This window comes from Pinus tabuliformis, chromosome 2_1 (genome assembly GCF_031772625.1).
Source record: "Pinus tabuliformis cultivar Carrire ecotype Pingquan chromosome 2_1, CPIR1, whole genome shotgun sequence".
Lineage (NCBI taxonomy): Eukaryota > Viridiplantae > Streptophyta > Pinopsida > Pinales > Pinaceae > Pinus > Pinus tabuliformis.
Window position 1 is genome coordinate 832,854,387 of NC_142299.1, and position 7,768 is coordinate 832,862,154.

The window sequence follows — 7,768 nt, forward strand, 5'->3', positions numbered from 1 at the left end:
TTCGCCGCATACTATTTGTTCGAGATAAACATTCAAAATCTAGATATATGTGGTAATTTTGATGGATTCATGTGATCTGGATTAAGCAATGAGAAAAGGCATTAGAAAAACTGTGGAAAGAGGTAAGAGATATGAATATATTTACATGCTCAAGTAAACTCTTGGCCACCTAAAGCTTGGAGAAATCCATCCAGCCATTGTTGTGAAGCAGATCCATGATGCTCACCTCTGGGCCATGCGAAACTTGGAGAAATCCATCCAGCCATTGTTGTGAAGCATATCCAAGATGCTCAACCTTCCATCTTTCGATTCTCCGACTAGTCTTTCCTTGTGCAAACCCTTTGAACCAGGTTCGAATTGAATATTTTCAGTGCGGGGTTCGAATTGACTATTTTCAGTGCTGAAATTGTGGTGGGAAAACCGATTCAAAACTCAACTACTACAAAAGAATATGGTTTGACAACAACTTTCATAGATTGAATACTTTCATTGTGGGGTTCGAATTGACTATTTTCAGCGCGTAAAATTGTGGTGGGAAAACCAATTCAAAACTCAACTACTACAAAAGAATATGGTTTGACAACAACTTTCGTAGATACTACTTCAAATAGGTAATACATTAACATAAAGGAAATAGTTAATACATTAATATAAACGATACAAGATTCAAACTCAAAATCTAGCACAAAATATTTGAAAAGAGTAAAGTGATTCTTTTTACATATTTTATTTCTCTTTTTATAATTTAGTTTAATTTATCTTTGAAGATCTTAAAACATCATTTATTTTAATGAATATGAAATCATTTTTAATGAATAAAGTATAAGTCCCAAGGTAGATGTTACACAATTTGAAGAATCCAATAATATCATAAGAAATTTATTTAATTCCACTCAAACCATTTTGGGACTCTTCCAAAATGAAACTTTGAAAAGCTCAAGGAAAAATTTATTTCACCATAGAAAAAGTGAAAGTGTCTTCTAGATGTTTTTAGTCTCCTTGTTATCCATACATCTAATTATTGTGGAAGAACTCTAGTATATATCCTAATTTGAAAGAATAGTTTCAACAAGGACATTGATATGACCCTCAAGAACTAAATCCAAGAATTGTTCTTTGTTTAATATGATAGGGAAATTCATCTTCTCTTATCATGTACCCACCCTGTTATTGGGAAATCTAGTGTCCACTCAGAGCTACTAGTCCCACTAAGACTGGTAGCTATCTTAGAAACAAACAAACTAAAACTACTTTCGTTTTCCTTTATGAGAAATAGATGAGAGGGAAATGAAGGACACCAACCTCAGTCTTGCGCTTGGTTCCTTGCTCGGTTCCTCTCCCTTCTGACAGATCCTTGCCACTTCTCCTTCATCTACCCAGCTTCAAAGAGCACCTGTGGAATCCAAGCAGCATAATACTATCGAAGAACAGAGATCTAAAATCATAAAAAATATAGGACCAGATGTATATTGGCCACACAAATGCATATATCATCAAACATACAAGAATGTGGAGGAAAACTTGAATAGCTTTATTAATATCAAGAATAGCAAAGAGGATTACAACCAATTGTTCTGACCTAGCATCATCCTCCAGCATGAAAGCCCTTCTTTCACCTCATGAAAAGCTTAGATCACCAAACACTATGATATTCCACCAAGAAACCAACAGCACTTCCTTACAAGATACAAAATTCCAGCCTCTGGATCTCTGGGATGAGGGATCCATATATAGATGATTGCAAGGGGGTGAGTCAGCTTCTGGGATTTTGATTAGTGTCCTCTCTCTGACAGTTCTTGATTCCACTTGGAGGTTGATGATCTCCTACTCATCCCTGGGTGAATTCAGAGAGGCAAGTGTCATAGGAGAAGTTTCTGGAAGATTCTATGATCATCCACCTCGCAAACTGTCTCTGCCATTTGTCCACTCTCACCCATCACACCCTACAGAAGGGATTTTCAGTATGCATTGCACCCTTTTCACTGGGCAGGTGAGATGCATCGCACCCTCTGCACTAGGTAGTCTGGATGGTGCAGCTTTGACTAGTTTTGAGCAGTTTTCTGTGGAGAACTTCTGGGAGATGATGTAATCAGCTGACCTTGTTCTTTTAGGGTGTGAAGCAATACTTTTAGGGACTTAGAAGCCCTTGGTTTATGGACATGTTTGATTGGGGTTGCAGTGCCAAAAAATGTCTATAACAGTTGCCGCCTAAAGCATGAGGTCTTTAATCTTTTGATGTCGGGTGAAATGATTTCTCATGAGGATCCAAAGTTTTTTCGAGCTGGAAGGCGACCTGTAATAAGATACAATACAATACATTATCTTCATAATATTTTTCATGATCTAGCTGAGGCGGGCATTCCCATGCTTAGCTTTATAAATTCATTTTCATGTACATCAGACAGACAACCGTCTATGAGGCAGACTGATGATTCTGATAGAGTCATCATCCTTTGGCTCGGATGATCATCTGTGCAGCAATAATGTACATTTGATGTTCTTATTTTCCTGAATATATCGCAGCCCAGATGGATGAAACTAGATCCGGGGTCTTCAATCTCGTTCAATCTTCACTCGGAGTACAAGTCAATCCATATGAAAGATGTTCTGGAGTTGAACATGGAAAGACATCGCCTGATTACCAGCCAATGATGTAAGCTGTTAACAAACGCAAGAGGAATCACCGATAATGATGATGACCCTCAAGGTACTGCAGTACAATTCGCGGGTGTGAAAAGGGACTTGGTGTCGAACACCACGCAAAATCTTTCGGTCGAAGCCCATTGATGTAAACCTGTCGCTGGAAGTGAGAAACTTGCCATTGAGGCATGCAAGCTTCAAAGTACTAAAAGGGTTGTTCCTAAGTCGACATCTTGGATAATGAGCTGATGTCAACAAGAAGTGACCCGTCATAGGAGGGCCTTAATGAATCCCAAATCTAGGACATGGAATGGAGTAAATGACTTTGGAGGTGAAAACGATATGATGATACAGGGTTCAGGGTGGTGGTCATGAAAGAATGGAGCATGAATGTATTGCAGCAGATGAGACACATGTGAATTCTCTAAGCGACTTCTCTTGAACATACCAACAAAACTGACATGGATTGGTAGCATTAACCCCAAATATGGATGGTGTGATGGTCCAATGGTGATATGACCAGTGAACATAACAACCCAACCCGACTCGGATGCAGAGTGTCATGTTCAAGAGCGACTTGCTACCAATAAAGTTTCTTCAAGTTTTCTTCCCAATTTTTCCCCAGTCATTGCTGACCAGTACCTCTTTATTTTTGTCAAGCTTGAGGAGGATAACATATGCTTTTTCTATAATTTTCCCTTCGGGCAAACCTGTCGCTATGTTTTAATGAGCCTAGTGACAGTGAAACTTGTTCTTGTCTGTATGGACAAGTTTGTCGCTATTCGGTTTTAACGAGTTTGACGACAAAGATAACTCGGTCTTTTTCAATTTTATAGAGTCTGAAATGGACGTAAAGGAAACTCAAATAATCCTTTTTTCATATAATCCCTTAAGTCCAAAAAAGTATAAAATAATAAGAAATGGATGAATTTTCGGTAATTTTAACGAGCCGAACAAAAAAAGCGCTCGATCTTTTTGTGTAATAATCCCTCAGGTCCAAAAAGATTAAAATCTAGAGGAGAGATAGCACTTCCGGTCACTTTAATGAGCTGGAGAGGCCAATTTCTCAGTAATCTTTTCATTTTTTATGAGTCAGGTGAAAAGAGCTTAAAGGAGACTCATTTCTTAGGAACGAGGGATAATTTCAGGTAGCAGTTGAGTCCAGGTAAGGTTTGGAATTTTCCAATCACGACAGTGTCACAAGGATGGCTAACAGGATCACTATTCGCAACTATTCCTCAAAATGGGTAAACAATCAAATGGAGGTGAATGATCAACTAAAACAGAGTGGAGGTGATGGTAAGAACATGACTAGGGCTCAAAAGATGATGATAATGCATTCACAATGGTTATTTACCAGAAATTGGTTCATTTTTTAATGAGCTTAAACTTGGGGGAACGTTTTCTCATTGCTTATGTTTAATTTTTAACGAGCTTGAACTCCAAATAAAAACTTCTCGTGCCAGTCGTATAATAAGGATGTCTCATCGATAGGTTCAATTTTTAGGGAGCTTGCACCATTCGAAACTTTGCTCTGGATCCTTTCATTATGAAAGCTAGGAACGACCAATCCTACGAGTTTAAAGATTTTAGAAACTACAAACTAAGAAAATAAATGGTCGATCTTCGCTTGCATGCAAAAAGGTTTGCATGCCCCCAAGTATAGTGAAATAGAGTTTCCAGGTTACCATATGAAAGCTCTCCATCCACGTTGCAGACAAAATGTTTCCTTGGTGATGTCTACGAAATAGACAAAGGTGAGTGGCGCGGTCGCCTCCACTCACATAACTTTGACGAGAGAACCTTATTCCAGTCTAATCCCATTTTCCTAAATGGACGGGTGTGTCAGACTAGTCATATATCCTCCGCGGAAGCCTACCCTATACCCAAGGTTTTCCCACCGAAATAGACCAGGGTGCATGCCCCCTGGGTTTCAGTCATGTCCTCCCAAATCACTCGCACTCTTCAGGTGGATGGACTGGAGATTGATGAGACATTCCTTGCGTGAAAAGACCATTTAGGGATGGTATTTGACTATTAGCTATGTGTGAGCTAGGGAACGAAAGCTGGTCTACGAGCTTGACCACTCTGCCTTCATGCGGAAAACACATTACTCTGAAGAGTGAGGAGACAATGGCTCCCATGATATAAATATAGTCACACCCAAGAAGTAGATTATAATCTAGAGGTCCTCGGACTACCATTACGTTCATGTAAACGGTTTTCCTTCTCAATGTTATGGGCACATTGGGAAGGATCCCTAACGGTCGACTGGTTCCTTTGTCGAAGCCTGTTAGATTTCTCATCTCAGGCAGAAGCGATGGTGAGCCAAGTGCTTCCCAAGCAGTTGAGGAAAGGATACTCACATAAGCCCCTTCATCTATGATGGTACCGACCATGATCATTTTGTAAGATTGTACAATGATTCAGAATGGCACATTAGTCGGTACCCGGGGTCTACCTAGTAGATTCCAATTGAAGGAAACGACTAGGTTGCTTGGAGGTGGGACCGAATAGATAGCTGGATATGACTCTGACGAACTTCCTTCCTGTAGCAAAGGAACAGGTAGACTGCCCCCATGTTCATTGAAGTCTATGTTTACGAAAAGAATTTGAATGGTGTCATTCTCATTCTCTTCGGTGATTGTGTCATCTGAAGATGAACCTTCCGAAGATAAGACCAGGTCAACTGCTGCCTCAACCTTTTGACTTTCATCTGGTATGGATTCAGCAAGTTTATCTTCAATGAAAAATGCTTCGACCGACCACAATGGCATGTCAGTCGGATTTTCAACTAGTGATGGACTCAGTAAGAGTTTCTTGTATCCATGAGGAAGCCGTAGCGGTGAAGTAGGATGGTCATCCAAGAATCTTTTAGCTTCATCTAGAAAGGGACAATGGTGGACAACGTGATCGCCTTCACACAGTTTACAAGGAAATTTACATTTCCTTTTTTGTCCAAATGCTTCACTTTCACTAGTTGATGGTGTACTTTCAACATGATCTTCAGAGGTTGATGACACCAAATTGTGCAAACGAGGAGACCAGTCCCTTAAGATCCGAGGGATGCAAGGACAATCTCGATGATAGTGGTCTCCTTTGCAAATGACACATGGAGATTTAGGCTTGGACGGTGCAGTGTGTGGATTTTCACTAGACGATGCCCGGTTACCCATTTTTACCTTCGACTCCTTCTTCTTCTTCTCTTTCATCTCCTTCCCCTTCTTCTCCTTCTTAGTTACTTGATTTTTGGCCTTACCAGCTTTATCAAGCGAAGAGGAAGGAGGAGAGGGAGAATCGGATGAAGTAGAAGGTTGGGGGGTAACTTTAGTATCATCTAGTTTTTGACTCGATTGTTCAGGAATCACGGTGTTCTGAACGACAGAGGTCGAGAAGAGCCATATTGGCAAGCCAATCGTCAATCCTAGAAGTGACAATGTGGCCATATGAGGTGCACCAACATCTCCCCAAGAGGAGAAAGGACTAGGATTTCCTCCAAGGGGAAATCCTTGGTTGGTGGACTCCATTTTCTTCAACCTAAGACCAATGCAGGAATGGTGATATTATTCCAATTAAAATAAATTTTAGACGCTTTGACACAACTTGTCTTTTCAATTTTTAAGAGTTGAGAAAAAACAAAAGATGACTCTAGTTGCCTTCGATTTTTAATGAGCTTGAAGTGACAAGTGCTCAAATGGACGTTTTCCTTTAAGGAGTCTGAAAAGGAACGAAAGAGACTACTCTAGAAATCTAGATAGAGGGATTACCAAACCAATCACAAAACTGCAAAATACTTTTTACGGTACGGCAATCAATCTTCCCGAATGTTGTGTTCAGTGCATTGTGATCGATAGGGCGGTAGACACGGATTCCTATGGATAAAGGATATAGCCTATTGTGGTCTCCCAATATATACTAGATGGTACATGGGAGTACAAATCCATACTGGCACTTGTCATCTCAAAGAGGAGGAATCACTCAACCAACAGTGAAAGCGACAGTTACCAGGCTTTACGACGCCAGAATACATCTCTAGCCTAGACTTCTAGATGTTGTGCGTTAGGTTCTAAAGCATTTTTAGGTTCATTAAATTTATTTTACAGTTGATCTTTCTTAAGAAATTTGCCTTTCAGGTTCACCGCGTGATGTAGATATAATTCCTAAAATGCAATCTAAGATGATAAACAATCGTTTAATCTTCTTTTTGCAATGAAAATCCTAGCTACTAAAGAAAGAGAGATGATATTCTTTCAACATAGAGCATAGAGCACACACTAGATGCACTGTCCTAAATCAAACCAACAAGTACTCTAAATGCAAATTCACATGCATGTATTTTTTTTCAGCTTTCTTAATGTGTGAATGACAAGAAGAATGCTAAGTACAAATCTGAATTATCTTTTCAAAGCAACAGTATTAACAAATTTCTTTTCAAAAAAGAAAGGAAGATAATGATGACCCTTTGCTATTTTGAATTGAAAACTTCTTTCGACACTTGAAAAACTAATAATTCAAATCAATTATAAGAGTAACTATATAATCGACCATCAAGAACAATAGAATTCTTTTCTTTGACTGAAAACGACACTTGTGACACTTTCAAATCAAAAGACGACAGATTGATTATGCTACTTCTTTGTAAAAGAGAACTGAAAATGGCACAGAATACATAAAAACATTCACAGTTCTTTGCATAATGGAGGTGGAATGATGGAAAGGAAGGGGGTTTCCATAGTGGTATACTGATCACAGACATCAAAACTCCTGAATAAAGCTGAAGAGAGTGAACACAGAAACCAAAATCTCACAGCAGAAGAGGTCTTGTCTGATCAGCGCACCTGCAACACATGGAAAGTCCGATGCAGCACACCTACTGCACACAAGAGGTGTGATGCATATAGATTCCTAGGAGGAGAAGGTGTGATGGTCCAGGGACGAGACTTCAACTGGGTTCTGGGTCACAGTTTGCAGCTCAGTTCAGGGATTTAGGCTGAGCAAGTGATGTACAGTAAATAGAAATCACAGGGGCTGATCTAATGAGGTTACTAGAGCCAACACTAGGGCAATTAGAAGGTTTGCAAATCGATTGTTCAGTTTATAAACAAAACCCAGAGATAGACTGAAGCAG